Consider the following 15,828-nt stretch of genomic DNA (forward strand, 5'->3'; position numbering starts at 1 on the left):
AAATATATACACATTATATATATATATATACATACATAAGTGTGTGCATGCATGTGTGTGTAATCTAAAAAGAAAACACCATCAGACAAAAATTCTCAGGGCTCCTTGTTTCTGGGAGCTATAGACCTCTAAACTTGATTGATGTCACCATTAATTACATAAACGTTTACTTAGTATCTCTGATTTCAGTATAAATCAAACTTACCTGTGGCCATTCATAATGTCCTAGTGTTCATACTTTCAAAATATTCTGCGCATATTCTGTCACCGCACAAATTATAGTAGATGTTACTAGAAAATTGTCTACCTTTCTGTTTCCTGTATGTGAATATCTTGACTCTAGATCCTACTATCATAGTGATAACATTTAATATGTATTTGGAGAACTGAATCAATTGAATTATTTAAGTGAGGTGTTTAGGTTTAAAATTTAGGGTCACAAACAGAACCATATGGTTTTGAAGTTTTATAAGAACTCTTTCAAAGGGATATTAAATATACATATTTTAAAATTCCTGCTCTTTAAAACATATTTCTTCAAAGTGATTTTCACTGTGTATGTGTTAGACATGAATTTAAAAAGTGATGATGCATCCATGAACCAACCAAAAATAGGACTTACAACTCCTGATGTGATAAGAGAAAACATTCATTAAAAATAAACTTAATAAATAATAATTTTATAATGAGTTAGAAGTTGACAAGTGCTATGGAAACGAGAAAGAATCAGAGTAGGATGAGGAGGATTGAGAATGTTGGGGAAAGGAGTGCAGTTTGCAGTATTAAATGCTTTTTAGGCTTCAGAGGTGAAATTTGAGCAAATACTTGAAGGAAAAGTTCTACTTTTTCTAGCTACTTATACTTTTATCTGCAGGAAGAATTTTCCAGTTAATATTGGGGGTTTTTAGGCCATTGTAAGGCCCTTAGTTTTTACACTAAGTTAAATGCAGTGTTATTGCTGAGTTTTGACAGTGATATGATATGATATGACCATAATTGCATTTATAGGGTCTCTCTGGTTGTTATAGTGAGAACAGACTGTAAGGGAGAAGAAACAAGTTGGGTGGGTACTGCAGTAGTAGAGAGAAAAGACTGTAGCTCTGACAAGCTTAGTAATAGAGGTAGTAAGAGGGTTAGAGTCTGCATATGCATATTTTAAGGTGAAGTTGAGGAGATTTTCAGAAGTCTTATGCCTGACTTTTGGCCTGGATACCTGAAGGATAAAATTGTCAGTTCATTGGGTAGTAAAAGACTGATGTAAAGCAGGTTTGCGGAGGACTAGATTTGAAAATATATTGAATCTATTATTCATGTCTGTGACTACATCAGAGCAGCCATTTAGGAGAGATGTTTATCCTAGGAATATGCACTGAGACTTGTAGCATACAGATGTCACTTTTAACACCATGGAATGAGAAGAGATCAGGAGGAAGGGAGCATAGAAAGAAGACCAAAGAACAGGTTTTAAAAATTATCCAAATCACAGACTTCAGAAATGTAGAAGACAAGGAGAAAATGGGAGGCATCAGGCAGGTAGGAAAAACCAAGAGTTGACCAGATGAAGAAAATGCAAAAAAGAGGGAGTAATCCACTGTGTTGACTGCTGGTAAATCAAGCAGGACAGGGACTTGGAATTGATCTCTGGATTTACAATTGGGGTGTTGTGTTGAAGTTAAAGTATTAGCAGCAGTGGTGGTGATGTGGGGGATTGAGACTGTAGTCAGTATGACACAGAATAATAAAGCCTGGTGAGGAGTCCTATAGAAAAGAAAACAAGGATGAAAGAAAACTTGACTTAAATTGCAAGAAAAAACAGTATATTTAGCAAATTGAAGAAAATTGATGTTATAGGAGAAAGCAAGGGGTAGATTTTCTGGATCCATATCTATACGTAGAGGGGGAAGATGGAAGCTTATGTGAAAGTCAGACAGGTTTAGAAGAGATTGAAAGCTGTCCTGGAAATGACATTGAGAAGGAAGGGAGAGTATGTGAATCCATGCACTGGTAAATGTGGAGGGTGGATTCTTGAGGTTCTTTTCTAGTTGCTTCAGTGATTTTTTTTTTTTTTTTCAGTAAAAGAATGAAAGAAAAAAAATGTTTTCATTTGAGGATGAACATAGGGAGAGAGTGTTGAGGTTTGAGAAGTGGAAAAATGTTAAACATTTGTGCAGAAGGGATAAGCGTGAATGTCCTAGAGACGTTGTCAAGGAGCATGTGTCATCATTAAGGGTCCAGTGCAAACTATGGACATGGATATAAAGTGAGACCAGTTATACAATGGAGTCTTTTCTCCAGCCAGATTCAATAGTATGGGTATGGGGACAAAAATTGGATGTAACCAGAATCAAGAGAAGGCAAAAGAATTAAGGGTTCAAGATGATGATTATAATCCTTGACCATTTTGTAGGTGGTTTTATTATATTTTCTTAAAATTTTAACTTTGATATTGAAAGATCAAATGTAATTCTTACTTATATAAACAAGGATAACATCCTATGGAAGTGGGTTGATAATTATAATATGTTCATTAATAATAAGATACTAAATAAAAATCCAATTGAAAACTGAATTATATTTAAATTAAAATGTATTCCCTGAAGTTATCATCATTTCTTCTTCAGAACTTCAGTGGGACATCTTCTTTGATATTTCAGCAGTTTGTTGGTTGCTTTGTATGTATTCTTTAAATAGAAGCATACTAACTCTATGGAAGATAAAATAAATTTCAGAAACAAAGTCTGCAATTGTCCAGTCATATAAAGCACCTCTTCTCATCAGATAAAATATAAGAAAAACACTAAGATAGAAAAGGATAATGGATAATACACGGAAGATCATTGGCCTCATTTCTAAATCTTATTTTCATAATTAATATTAGAACCATATACTTATATATCCAATACTTAGCTAACCATTGAAACTATGCTGAAAATTTAGATAAATGAAAACTGCAAATTCAACAAGCCTGAAATAAAGTACAAAATATTTTCCAATGATTCAGATTCTAGACCTGGTAATGCAAACAAATATGTATAATCATTTTTCAAACATATTTCCCATGTTCATGTGATGTGGGCTATTATCTGGAGCAAGATATTAAACATGATACCTAATTGGTTCTTTCCCATATGACTCATCAGAAGACTCTTTTTTCCTCTAACTTAGCATTCTTTTGACTACTAAAGAAAGTTTATTTCTGTTGCAGGGATTCTTAACCTGAAGTATATAAACACCTTCACATTATTTGCAAAATTGTGTGTGTGTGTGTATGAATACTACTAAACACATATCTATCTATGGGAAGATATCTCCACTCTATAAGTTTCTCAAAAGAATCTTTGATCCCTCAAATAGTAGTGACAATTCATAAGTCCATGATAATTGAGCTACATTTGCTCTTATGTATGTAAGAGAAGGAAAGAGAGGGAATTCTATTGTACCACTTAATCTATTATACAGAGTGTAAAAAATATGTACGTAGTAATTCCCATTTGCATATAATGAAATTGGGTTACTAAAGGGACAAGCAGATTTACCCAAATCACCCAGTAGGCTACGGTGTCAAACACAAAAGCCACATTTGAAACATTCTCTCTCCAAAGGCCTAGCTAGGAGCATGCAGTTTTTCAGCTGTGAGCAATTGGCTACTGATAATCTTGTTCATTAACAAATCAAGCAGCTGTTCAGATCTGCAGAAAAGCCCCCATGTTGTCCCTAAATACTCCAGTACAAAATCAGTGTAAACCAATTAAGTCACACGATGGGAAAAGCATCAGATGTATAACTGATGATTCACTTAACCTCAGCCTACTCTTCTTTTAGCTTTCAATGATCATCAACCTCCAGAAAATGTGAAGATTTCACATCAAATTTGAACATATATATTCCAGAGTGAAATCTACTATTGAAAGAAAAACACACTTTAGAAACCTTATAATTTTTGTCTGTGGCTAAAAACACCTAAAAAAATAAGTTACATCGTGACAGGAAAGTAATCTATGGCCCAACAGATTTTATTATTGATAGCTTAAAAGTTGTTTGTTGTCAATGATAGAAATGGAGGAGTTAATATTTGTAAATATATTATTATAATTGTGTCACCCTCAATGAGGTACTTTGTTCACATATCAAAAAGAAATCTAAATTAGTATTTAAGGGGTATAGAGAATTCAACACACAAAATTACACATATAATTTATATGTTTCACTCCAGTGGGAAAAGACTTATGGTTTATTTCAGTCTTTTTAGCTATTAATATTTTAGAAATAATCCAGTTTCAAACTCATTATGCAAGAGGAGAAATGATTTTAACTACACACAGCTTTTTAATTCATCTTTATAGTCTATTATTTTTCCTCTTTTGTTCAGATGGAATCAAAATATCAGGAATTGGTCACAGAGCAAACAAAATATGTTTTTTAAAGCTTATTACATAATGCAATTTTGAAACAAAATACTTTTTATAAAGATATACATTTTCAAAAGATATTTGTAAGCGGTAGTCACACGGATAGTTTAAAAACATTGATTCATCTACTTTACTAGTTTTCATCTCACAAAACTACTTTCAATTTTGGTAAATATTAATCTTAAAATCATATAATTCTTAGAACTTCAAAGGACTTTCAAGGTCCTCGGGTCTAATTTCTTTATTTTACTTCTTAGTAAAAAGCTCATTAGGAAAATAATCCTATTTTTCACATTCATTTCTAAAAGGAACACAGATTACTGTGCTTGGTCACCCAGTCCAGCTCTCCCAGTGAAAAGAATGACCTTGAGTTGAACTGTAGAAATAAATGGAAGAAAAGTTTACTGAAAAAAGTTTAGGAGGATGCAGGAGATTAATGCATATATTTGTGTTGGACACCCTTCCCTGTGCTGCATATTCAAAGTGATGGGATCATGTTATTTATTGTATTTTTCAGATCATTTGCAATGTTAATTTATATGAGTTTGATATCGCTTTTGTCTTTTAGTTGTGTGTTATTCTGAGAAATCCCTGGGGAAGCAAAGGATTTATATGCTTTGTGTACATGTTCTGCAGACTAAGCGCTCTGGCATAATTATTTTTGGCACTCGCTAACTGATTAAAACATCCAATTTAACTCATGATCAGTAAGATTAAACCTTTTTAATATACCTCAAAAGTAAATTATCATTTACTACTCAAACATCCCTTTCTGCACATGCCCCAATAAAGCTGTTCTTTTTTCGTTAATGTACCTTTTAACGAGGATTCCCTTTTATTTCTTCCTTTGGGCAAAACTGCCTTATCCTTTATAGAGAGGTAGGAACAAAGATGAGATGGAGGCTGACTAGATAAGTACATGGGTTTCTAATGTCATACCAATTACAAGCCTTTATTTTTGTGGTATTCTGTAAAGAATTTGCTGTTGAAGAAAACACATTCTGCTTTCTGTTTATCAGATGTACAAAAAATTGTAAGCATTTATGAGGAAATAATATTTGAAAAAAATCACATACATGACTTGGAAAAAATCCTGTTTTTTTAAATTTAATTTTGTATTAGTTACTTTTAAAAAATTATATTTCAATCTCATGGTAAAACCAATTTAACAGTAAAGAAAAAACACATACCTCAAAATTAGAACAATTTGAAGGGGGAAAAATGTTCCCAAGGATTAAAAAGCATAGTATGATCCTAAATTAGAATAATTGCAATTTGCAAGTCCTCTAACCTGCTGAGGACCCTTGCAGGAGTTCATCAATGTAATGGAGAAGAGGAAAGTAAGATGTAATAGATAACATGCATTGGTTAAGTTAAGGCCTCGAGGAGCTTTGAAACTATCATAGGTGTAAGCACCTCACACACTGGGGGGAGGTGGGGATGAAGTCAGATTAGTTAGAATCCTCCTGTGTGGATGCTAAAGTATTGTTGTGTACAAATATCCTACTTACTGCATTTTATGCATAGGATTAACATAAATGAAACAAGTATTATGGAGGAGAGCTTTAGATAGAAAAATAGGTCAAGTCAGTGCAATAAATATCCTGTCAAATTTTTGATCCAGATTTACAAATACTTCACCAGATTGCTAATAAGCCTGTATCCCTGCATGTAAATATTTGAACAGTATGCAAAATGCCTCTGAGTTAAACAACATTTTTATGCCTCAAATAGGTTGAGTTACCATAAAATGTCATAAACCAGGCAGAAGGGACACTTTTTTGGAATACGTGGTAAATAAACCAGAAAACACAACCCACAATTGTTTCATAATTGTTAGGAAATTTATATCTCCAATGGAACATACCAATCAGTTGGTTACACATATTCTAAGAACTAGAAGAAGTGAATTTAGAAAAATTTTGCATAGGTTTCCCTGTTTTGGATCTGTGCAAGTTAGCCCTCCTACCAAAAAAAAAAAAAAAAAAAATATATATATATATATATATAGAATATATATATATATTCAAAGAGTGAAAAAATGGGTATTTAAAAAATGTCCTTAATCCACTCCAAAGCACGTTATGGATATGGGGATTTCTTGAGCAGTTATGAATAAATGTGATCTGTCACTAAGTGTGTTTGTGCCAGCATTCTGAAACTTAGGAGCTGCATACATGCAGAAGCTTGGGGTTCAAATGGCATTTCCATCTCTCCATTGTACATAAAATTAGAGAATAATTTACTGTTGAGGCACACTTTAAGAATCATTAGGTTAGCATATTAGTTTCCTCTATGATTAAACCTTATATAAGACCTATGAAATTTCCTTCGTATCATAGGATCTGTCTGTGATCTTGGTTTATTTTCTCTTGACTTCTTGGCCAAATGAGAGAATAAAGACTTCAAGAAAAATGTTGCTTTAAAAAATTGTGATATTAAGTTGTGTTCTACTTCCCTCTGGTTGTATCAGCAATGAGAAAAAATTTCTAATATATTTTCTTGATGCTAATGGATGAAATGATAATGAGCATCCTTTTTTAATAAGGAGTAAGTTCAATTACTGATCAAATCATCTGTAAAAATGCAATATACTATCACTTTCAAGTGTGTAATTCATTTTTAATTGAGAATTAAAACTTAACTTTGAACATGAGAGAAGGTAAGCTTGTTGTGCTTAAATTTCCATAAATTGGCAACTTTTGGCACAGGTGCCAAGAAAAGAACAAGAATAAATGTCTCAAGCCTTGGTTGTTAGGGTCTGATCATAAGCATTGTGGTGTTGAATTCATGGATTATTCATGTGTAATTACAGATAGCTATTGTGCTCCTTTAAATCATCCCTATGGCCCATTATGGCCCATAACAACTGAAATAGCAATTGTCATAGTAAGGTTTGGGCTCTGTCATCGAGTGTGGGCTCTAATCAATAATGATGAATGGTAAAATTTTACATCAAACAGTCCAAAGTCTGGGTGCCCCCTTCATAAATCTGTACAAACACCAAGCAGAGCAGCTGCTGGGTCTGGAAATTTAAAAGCCAACACTTGCCTTACCCCCCACAAGCATGTACCTCTGTAAAAGTAAAAAGGATGGGGGGAAAAGGAAATGCTCAATATATCAATTCTAATAATCCACATGCTGTTAGAAGAATTTCCCTCCTATTTAAATGGGAGTGAACCCTAGGTTGTTTTCAAGGTCAATTTCAGGTGAAAGGGGGGTCATCTAGAGGTCACTTCAGCTCCCATGCAGGTCAATAACGCCTCTTCACTTCCATAGCAGACAAGCTGCTCACACCCAATCAATCCACCAACGCTGCTGCTGCTGCACCAAGTGTAATGAACAGTGAATAAATGTAGCCTATCATCACAAAACATGCTTTTTAAGTACCTTTCCTTTTCATGTAAAACCTCTCGCTGTCAAATTCTACATTCACTCATCCAGCAGTGAGTAGCAAAAGTGAGAAATCAGACTCTCATTGGGGTTGGTAAAAGGTCACAGCTGACAGACACGGAGGTTAAACTGCCGAGTTAAAATACTGTTCATTACCCACTGCAGCTTTTTGCTAACTACACTTCTTTGTGTTATAGTCAAGCAGTACATCAATATGCCCCTCCTCCTAATTTATTAGCAATTGTCGAATTGTATGAGGTGGGGGCTAAGAGAGAAATTGATGTCTTATATGTGTGCATATATATATATGCACACATATATATGTAGTTTTTTTCCTTTCACTCTTTGAATATTTCTAATTCCTTAGCTATTTTCATGCTCAATACCTTATGTGACATTGAATCTACTTGAGGTGTACCCTAATTAATAAGGAAACATAAATTGTAAGACTAGAAGAGACTGGATAATATGAATTCCAAAACCCAAGTCATTTGTTTGGAGTCTTTTTCCCCCATTCAGATTTTTTTCTTGAAGAGATTGTGCATGGGACATTTGGATTCTTTTGCTCAAAGAAATTTGACTAATATCAGAGATCCTATAGTTTACAACAATAATAATTTAAAAAAGCTTTAAAATTCAATTTATTAAACCTTACAATTTTCTCATGTCAACAAGATTAGCATCTATCCAATGCACTGTCAGTCCAGAGTATAATCTATTTTTAAGAGGAGTAATATCTGCATTTTTTTCATTAATTCTTTTATAGTCAGAGAAGCATTTAATAGTGGTGAGTAATCACTGGAGTTTAAAGAGAAATAGTACATTTTTTCAATTCAGTTGACTAAATGGAATGGCTTGGTGTAAAATCTGAATGGATTAGAACAATTTTCTAAAAAAGAAATTTCATTCTTTGATTTATTAGCATGTAAGTGGGGATCTCTTTATGGAAATGTAGAGGTTTTATACGTCAAGAAACCCACATGAAAACAAGTCTTAGTATGTGCCAATACAAAATCACAAATCATGAATAAAATAAAGGTTTATTTACATGCTCTCTACAATAATTTGACTCAACAAAATTACCCTTATCTATTTATATCTTTACAAAAATGAATTCTGAGATTTATCCTAGAAAAATTTATCTTTTTCCCCTCCTGTATGCCTTCTCTCTCAGTGGGACTGAAAATAAAATGTTATGACTTAAATCACAAGAGGCTAACATCATTTTTAGCAACAAGGGCTGCATAATTTCAAGACTATGAGTGAGTGGCTGACTTTAACTAAAATGTTTCAGTTCTGTGCGTATATAGGTACATAAATAATTCAGAATTAATCCCTGCAGAGGGGACAATGGGAATCGTAAATTATCCATGTGCCGTCCTCAACATTAGAGGCAATGAACCTATAGTAACAAACTATGAGTGTTACTCATTACATACATTTCACAGACACCTTAACCTTTTGAATATTAATTTCCCTCTGCAGCTTGCAGCTCGGCAGTATCATTTTTTTATTTTCCTTCCCACTCCTCTTGCTTTCATTTCCTTCTCTCTTTCATGAAATCTCCCAAACCTTAGTTAAACCACAGCTACTGAGTAACATATTGGAATACATTGATTTGTTACAGAAAGGTTTAAGCTGAATGTTTTTCTGCAAAAACCCTTAATATTACATGTAGCTCTTCTGTAGGGTGTAAGGTGAAGTGTAACTGGCAGACTGGCCTTATGAAGACAAACAAGGTTGCAAATTCAGGCACTGGGGTTAACAACATCCTTGGAAATGCATAAACATATATTTTAGCTAGGAAGAAATGACAGAATTGTCATACTTTTCATCTGAAGAATGAAAATAAAAATAAGTTAAAAATAATCAATATAGTTCCTAGTTACAAAATTTATTAGATCTTTTTTTATTTGTTCTCTTTACATATACTAGACAGTAGAATTTATTTTGACATATACATATATGTGGTATAACTTATTCTAATTAGGATCCCATTCTTGTGGTTGTATGTGATATGTATATTAGGTCTTTATTAAATTACAAAGTTTATTTTAAAAGAATTAATGGGATAAAAAGGGTGTTCCTATCTTAGTCTTTAAATAACCCTCCAAGTTAAAATAAATACTAATAAGTTTTAAAACTCTTTTTTTAAAAGAAAGATATTATAGAAAGAAAAGAAAGACTTCTTTTCTAGGGTAATACATTATGCCTTATTGTGTCTTTAGATGAGATCAATTGAAATGATTTTCATGAAAAAACTCTGATAAATAAAATGCATAAAATAAGCACAAGTATGTATTTTTGTGTAAGGATATCTATACCTACATATGCATACATTTGTATATGTGTGTATAAATATACATATATAATGTGTGCATGTATATATAAATAAATATATGTATTTATAAGAACAAAGATCAAGTGATCTACAGATAATAGGGAGGTCAATATGCACAGTGAAACTACTTTTAGCATCAGAATTTTAAGAAATTTCAACATACCTTTCCCCAACATACATGGCTTGCTTCCTTATCTCTTTAGACGTGTTTTCACTTTCTGTACCTTCCACCAGTTCCCAGTATAAAATTATAAACCGACTAATATTCAAGGTCTCTTGCTTTATTTATCTCTTAAGCTGTTTTAATTCTGACAAAATATGTTTTTTGCTTATGCACTTACTGGTCAGAGTGTAAGTGCTTTGAGGGCAGAGCGTTTTGTTGATTTTGTTCACTGCTTTATCCTGAATGCCCAAGAGATTGTAGAAGCTCAATAAATAAATTTTAAAAATAAAATAAGGTTGTAAATTTGAAGTGTCAAGAACTATTGACAACCAGGCGTGGCGGTGCATTTCTGTAATCCCAGTGGCTCAGGAGACTGAGGCAGGAGGATCAAAAGTTCAAAGCCAACCTCATCAATTTAGCAAGGCCTTAAGCAATTTAACAAGACCCTGTCTCTAGATAAAAAATACATAATAAAAGGGGGGCAGAGGATGTCGGTTCAATTCTTGGTATCAAAGAAAAAAAAAAGAGGCACTATTGACAATCACTTTATACTATGGTTGCAATATGGTTTGTTCCTCTCTGAAGATCTGCAGAAGTTTGGTCCTCACTCTACAATGTTAAGTGGTGGTGGGACCTTCAAGGTGGAGGGATTAAGACAGTTGTTGAGAGGCTGGATTAATTTCTGCAAGAGTGAATTGTTTTCTTTCTTGTGCACATGCTTGCCCTCATATTTTTCTTCCATGTAATGATGAAACATGAAACTTTTACCAAATGTGGCCATCCAATCTTGTACTTTTAGCCTACAGAAGTATGATTCAGATAAATTTCTTTTCTTTATAAAATACCCTCAGGTATTCTGTTATAGGAACAGAAAATGGACAAAGACATTCTAGTGTCATGGCTGGCTGATGGGACTAATTATAGCATTTAGGCAAGGCAACACTGTCTTCTCTTTCTGCATGCGACATCACCCCAATTTTCAGCCCTCATTCTCTCCCCTTATAATTACTTTTGGGCACCCATTGCTTTCAGACTTGCCCTGCCATTGCTCTTATTAACAGTAAAATTTGCTCTCAATAAAAGTCTGATATTATCTATTTCAATTTGTTGCATAAGCTGCAATTGCATTTCAAAGCATTAGTTCATATTTTACACTTAAAGGATTTATTCCCTATTAACAAAATTTTCACTGTGTACAATTAAGTGGAATAATTTTTATAAATTCATTTTGGTCTAATGCACACTTGTTTTTTATTTTTAATTCATATAATGTAAATTTCCAATGTTTTCATATATATACTTATATGTGCATATATGTGTATATTATATATGATATATAAATAGAGATATATACCATTTATATATCTATAGACTCATTTATATAGATATTCTCAACTATGGCTCATTTAATGAATTGGAAACAGCCTACCACCAGCAGCTGGGGATTGATTACCAGGCAAACACACATGCATCCTATATTTTTCATAAGAGGCAAGCTATAATTCTTAATATTTTGAATGTGCAATGCATTACATTTTCTTTTTAAAGAGAGGATATTCTTTTCTTAGAGTCCAAACAGTTCTTTGAAGTAACTGAAGACCTGGGTTTAGCTCTTACTTGGGAAACAATATTTTTAAGTTGTGAAAGAAATCAAACAAGGACTTTTACATTTTACTCCAGGAGAGTGTTGGCTATTTTTGCGGAAACCAGTTGTACATTTTATCCCGTCATTTGGCACCAGTGATGTGGATGCAAAAATCTGATTAGGCAATACAGATTCATGAAAATAACATGGATTCTTTTATAATCCAATTTTTATGAACAAGCCATGGTTGAAGCTATAGTGTCTGATTAAACTGTTATTCCTCATAGTTATGTGGGATTCTGCAAACAAAGACCCAATACATAATTAAATGGCAGCCTTTCTATACCAAGTTGTGAGCATATCATTTGAATATAGCTTTTGAGACAATCCTTCTTTATAATTCAATCCTTTGTCTCTCCACTTAACAGAACTTATAATTTAGTAAAGAAAGACAGTGTTGTAGAAGGATTGAATCTCAGTCTTTAATCACAGTTGTTTAAGAAATGTAATATGTTAATTTTCTATAATTGAACTTAAGTTCTAGTTCAGCCCTCATTTGGGAGATAATGTTAGCCATTCAGGGATGTCCCCTACTATCCCTCTGTTTTGTGTACATTTCTGGGAGTTCTCAGTGTCTAGGTTTTGGGGACATAGGTTAGTGTCTTGTCCACCACCATTGCCCTCATATAAATTGGTATTGGCAGGTTCATTTATTTACCTAATTGGGTTTGGTTTTTGAAACAAGTACATACCTACTATGAATTTGTCCCTATGAACTACTTAGCCTCGCTTAAGATCCACTTTTTTCTCTCAGCTGTTTTAACCTCTTGGATGCCCAAGATGCTGCAACATTTTTGCTCTTTCTGGGGTCACAGGAAGCTTCCAACTATCCCTATGACTTCAGGCACATAGGGTCTTTGAGCTTTCATCGAGATCACTCTGATAAGACATCTCACTGAGACATCTTTACTTTCTCTGCCCTGGACTATTTGTCCTAGATGAGAGAATGGCATTGGGGTCATTTTGCCTTTCTGCACACTATGTTAAGTGTGAGCAGTGAGCATCGATCCTCTTTATCCTTTGATTTTTCCCAAGCCCATTTCAACACACTTCTCCTTCTGCCTTCCCTTTCTCTCATCAATCTCTTAACAGGAGCCTGGAATCTGTTTGTGAAACAGACTTCTACAATAGAATTACTTAACAGAATTGCAATAATCACTCAAGATGTCAACAAAATTTTTAGAAAATTTTTTCTTGGTTCATCAGCTATTAAGGTGAGTTATCACTATGAGTTCTTGGTTTTCCACATTGAGATACACTTCATATGACACAATTACTTCAGTTTGGAACACAGAAAAGGAACACAGCACATTCTCTTTCCATAGGAAGTAATGAGAGAAGAAGAAAAACTAGTCCTATAGGAAACCTATCTCAACATCCCTTTGGGAGATAAGTATAGGCAAGAGATGATTTCAAAGTGAGGAAACAAACTCAGAAGAGTTTAGAGTACAACTATATGAGGTCCTACGTGTCCTTTAGTCCAGAGGAAAGTAGTTACCTTAATTCCCCTACAATTCTCCTAGTGTGTTCATTCTAATGGTACCCAGACTATGATTTAACAGGCAGATATCTCCTTGGAAAACATTTATGTTTCACTTTTCATTAAATCTTCTTTATCTGCAAAAGAGGAAAAGAAATAATGAATTTATACTCTAGTTATTCCCTTTCATCATTTTTATTTCCAAACACAAAATGTTTAGTGTTATGGTTTGAACATGTTCTGCCAAATGCATGTGTTGGAAATGTATTCACTAATGTAACAGTATTGGGAGGTGGAATCTAATGAAAGGTGTTTAAGTCATGAGAGAATCAGGTTTATGATGGATCAGTGGCCAAATACGAAAGAATTTAAAGCTATAAGTTTCATCTCTTGCTCTATCTGGTCCTCTTTTGATCCTTCCAATAAGTCCCTTAACCAGATATGACTCCTCAACCTTGGACTTCCCAATCTCCCATATGTTAAGCAATAAATCTCTGTTTTATATGAATTATCCATTTTCAGGTATTCTATTATAGCAGCATAAAATAAATTAGGAGAATTGGACATGCTCCTGGGTTTCCATTTTTAATACCATCCCTTAAAAAGTTGGATCATTAAATTAAATGCAAAGAGGTAAAATGGTGATAGACAAACCTGCTTTTCAGTGGTATGCCATAAGCAAAAGATTTAGCAATGTGGTTAAAATATCTTCACAATGAACTCAAAGAGAGAATTACTATTCAATCAGGTAAACCTTGTACATAGGTCTTATTATTGTTTGGATCTGGAATGTCTTGCAAAAGTTCATGTGTTGAAGACTCAGTCTCCAGTGCAGCAATGTCCAGAGGTGAGGTTTTTCAAGTGTTTGGATCATGAGGGCTCTACACTCATCAGTGGATTAAAGCATTTGAACAATTAATAATTCAGTGGACTAGTGGTGGAAACTGTAGACATCTATGGCATATTTGGTTACTGGGGGCATCTTCTGGGAGATTATTGGGAACTATATCTTGTCCTTGACCCTTCCCCCACTCCTCTCCTTCTTAACTGGGCTGCCAAGACCTAAGAAGCTTTCCTCTACCATACCCTTCCACCATGATATTCTGCCTTACAACACAATTATACAATGAAACCAGCTGACCATGGGCTGAAACCTCTGAAACCATGAGCCAAAATGTCTTTCCTTTTCTAAATTGTTCTTATTAGGTATTTTGGTCAAGTGGTAAGCTGTCATACAGGCATGAATGGGTAAAAAAGTGAAATATTTTATTCAAAATTAAAGTTGCAATGTGCATTTTATCAGATTATTAAAATTTATATGCATAATTAAATCAATTCCATTTTAATAAAAATAACAATCAGGGTAATTTAGAATGTACAGTTGAGATCATGTAACCAAAGAACTCTTTCTGTGTACAATGTGAGAACTAGATTTTTTAGTATTTTGCACACTGCACATGCCAAATAAATGCTTACTGAACCATAAAGAAACCTATTTCTTCCTATACACGTACCTGCCTACAAACTATTTCTTCCTGAAGGATTTTATGTTAGTGCCAAAGGATATACCATCCTTAGAAAAGTACTATATTCATTTAAAACAAGATAATATAATAAAATGGAAATACCTGGCAGAGACTGGACATAACTGTTATGAATGAGTTTCCGTGAAAATTTTATGAATTGATATAAGAAGGTGTACATTGAGACTGTGAAGCTACTAAGCATCTGGAGATGGGAATGGTGCCTCAATGATGAAAACTAGTTTTAAAAATGCAAAGGCAAATGACATGAAAGGAAATTTTGGTCTACAGTATTGCTGGTCTCATTTAGAGGATAGCCAGTAACTACCATGAACTATTTAAAACTTAAATCTTTATTGGATGAAAAGAAAACTGTGAATTATGCTATTGTAGGACATTCTGTATATGAGTCAACATAATATTTCTAAAATAGCAGAATAGCTTTGGAAGTACTGATTGTAACCATGAAAAATACGGGGATTGCTAAAAAGTACTTTTCTTTGTTTATTATATTGTTAAAATAAAACTCTACTCAAAATATGAGTTATATAGGAATGTAAATGGATAACAAATTTACGGGTTTCCCCCCAAGTATTAGTAAATTCTTAATACACTGAGAATAAGAATATTAGAATGATATATTTATTGATAAGGCTATATAAAAACTTTGCAGTGAAATTAACAAAAATACATTCCTTTAAAAATCAAACTTTTCGAAAAAAATCTAACCAATTACTATTAAAATTTTATAGTTGTAACATAAAACCACTAGGATATTTCTAGAAATGGAATCATACTTAACACCCAATTTTGCCTTGCCCCACTCTTTCCCTTGTAATCTTGTTATCTACCATGTTCAAACAGTATGCCCAAG

Source organism: Sciurus vulgaris, assembly GCF_902686455.1.
Source record: "Sciurus vulgaris genome assembly, chromosome: 6".
Lineage (NCBI taxonomy): Eukaryota > Metazoa > Chordata > Mammalia > Rodentia > Sciuridae > Sciurus > Sciurus vulgaris.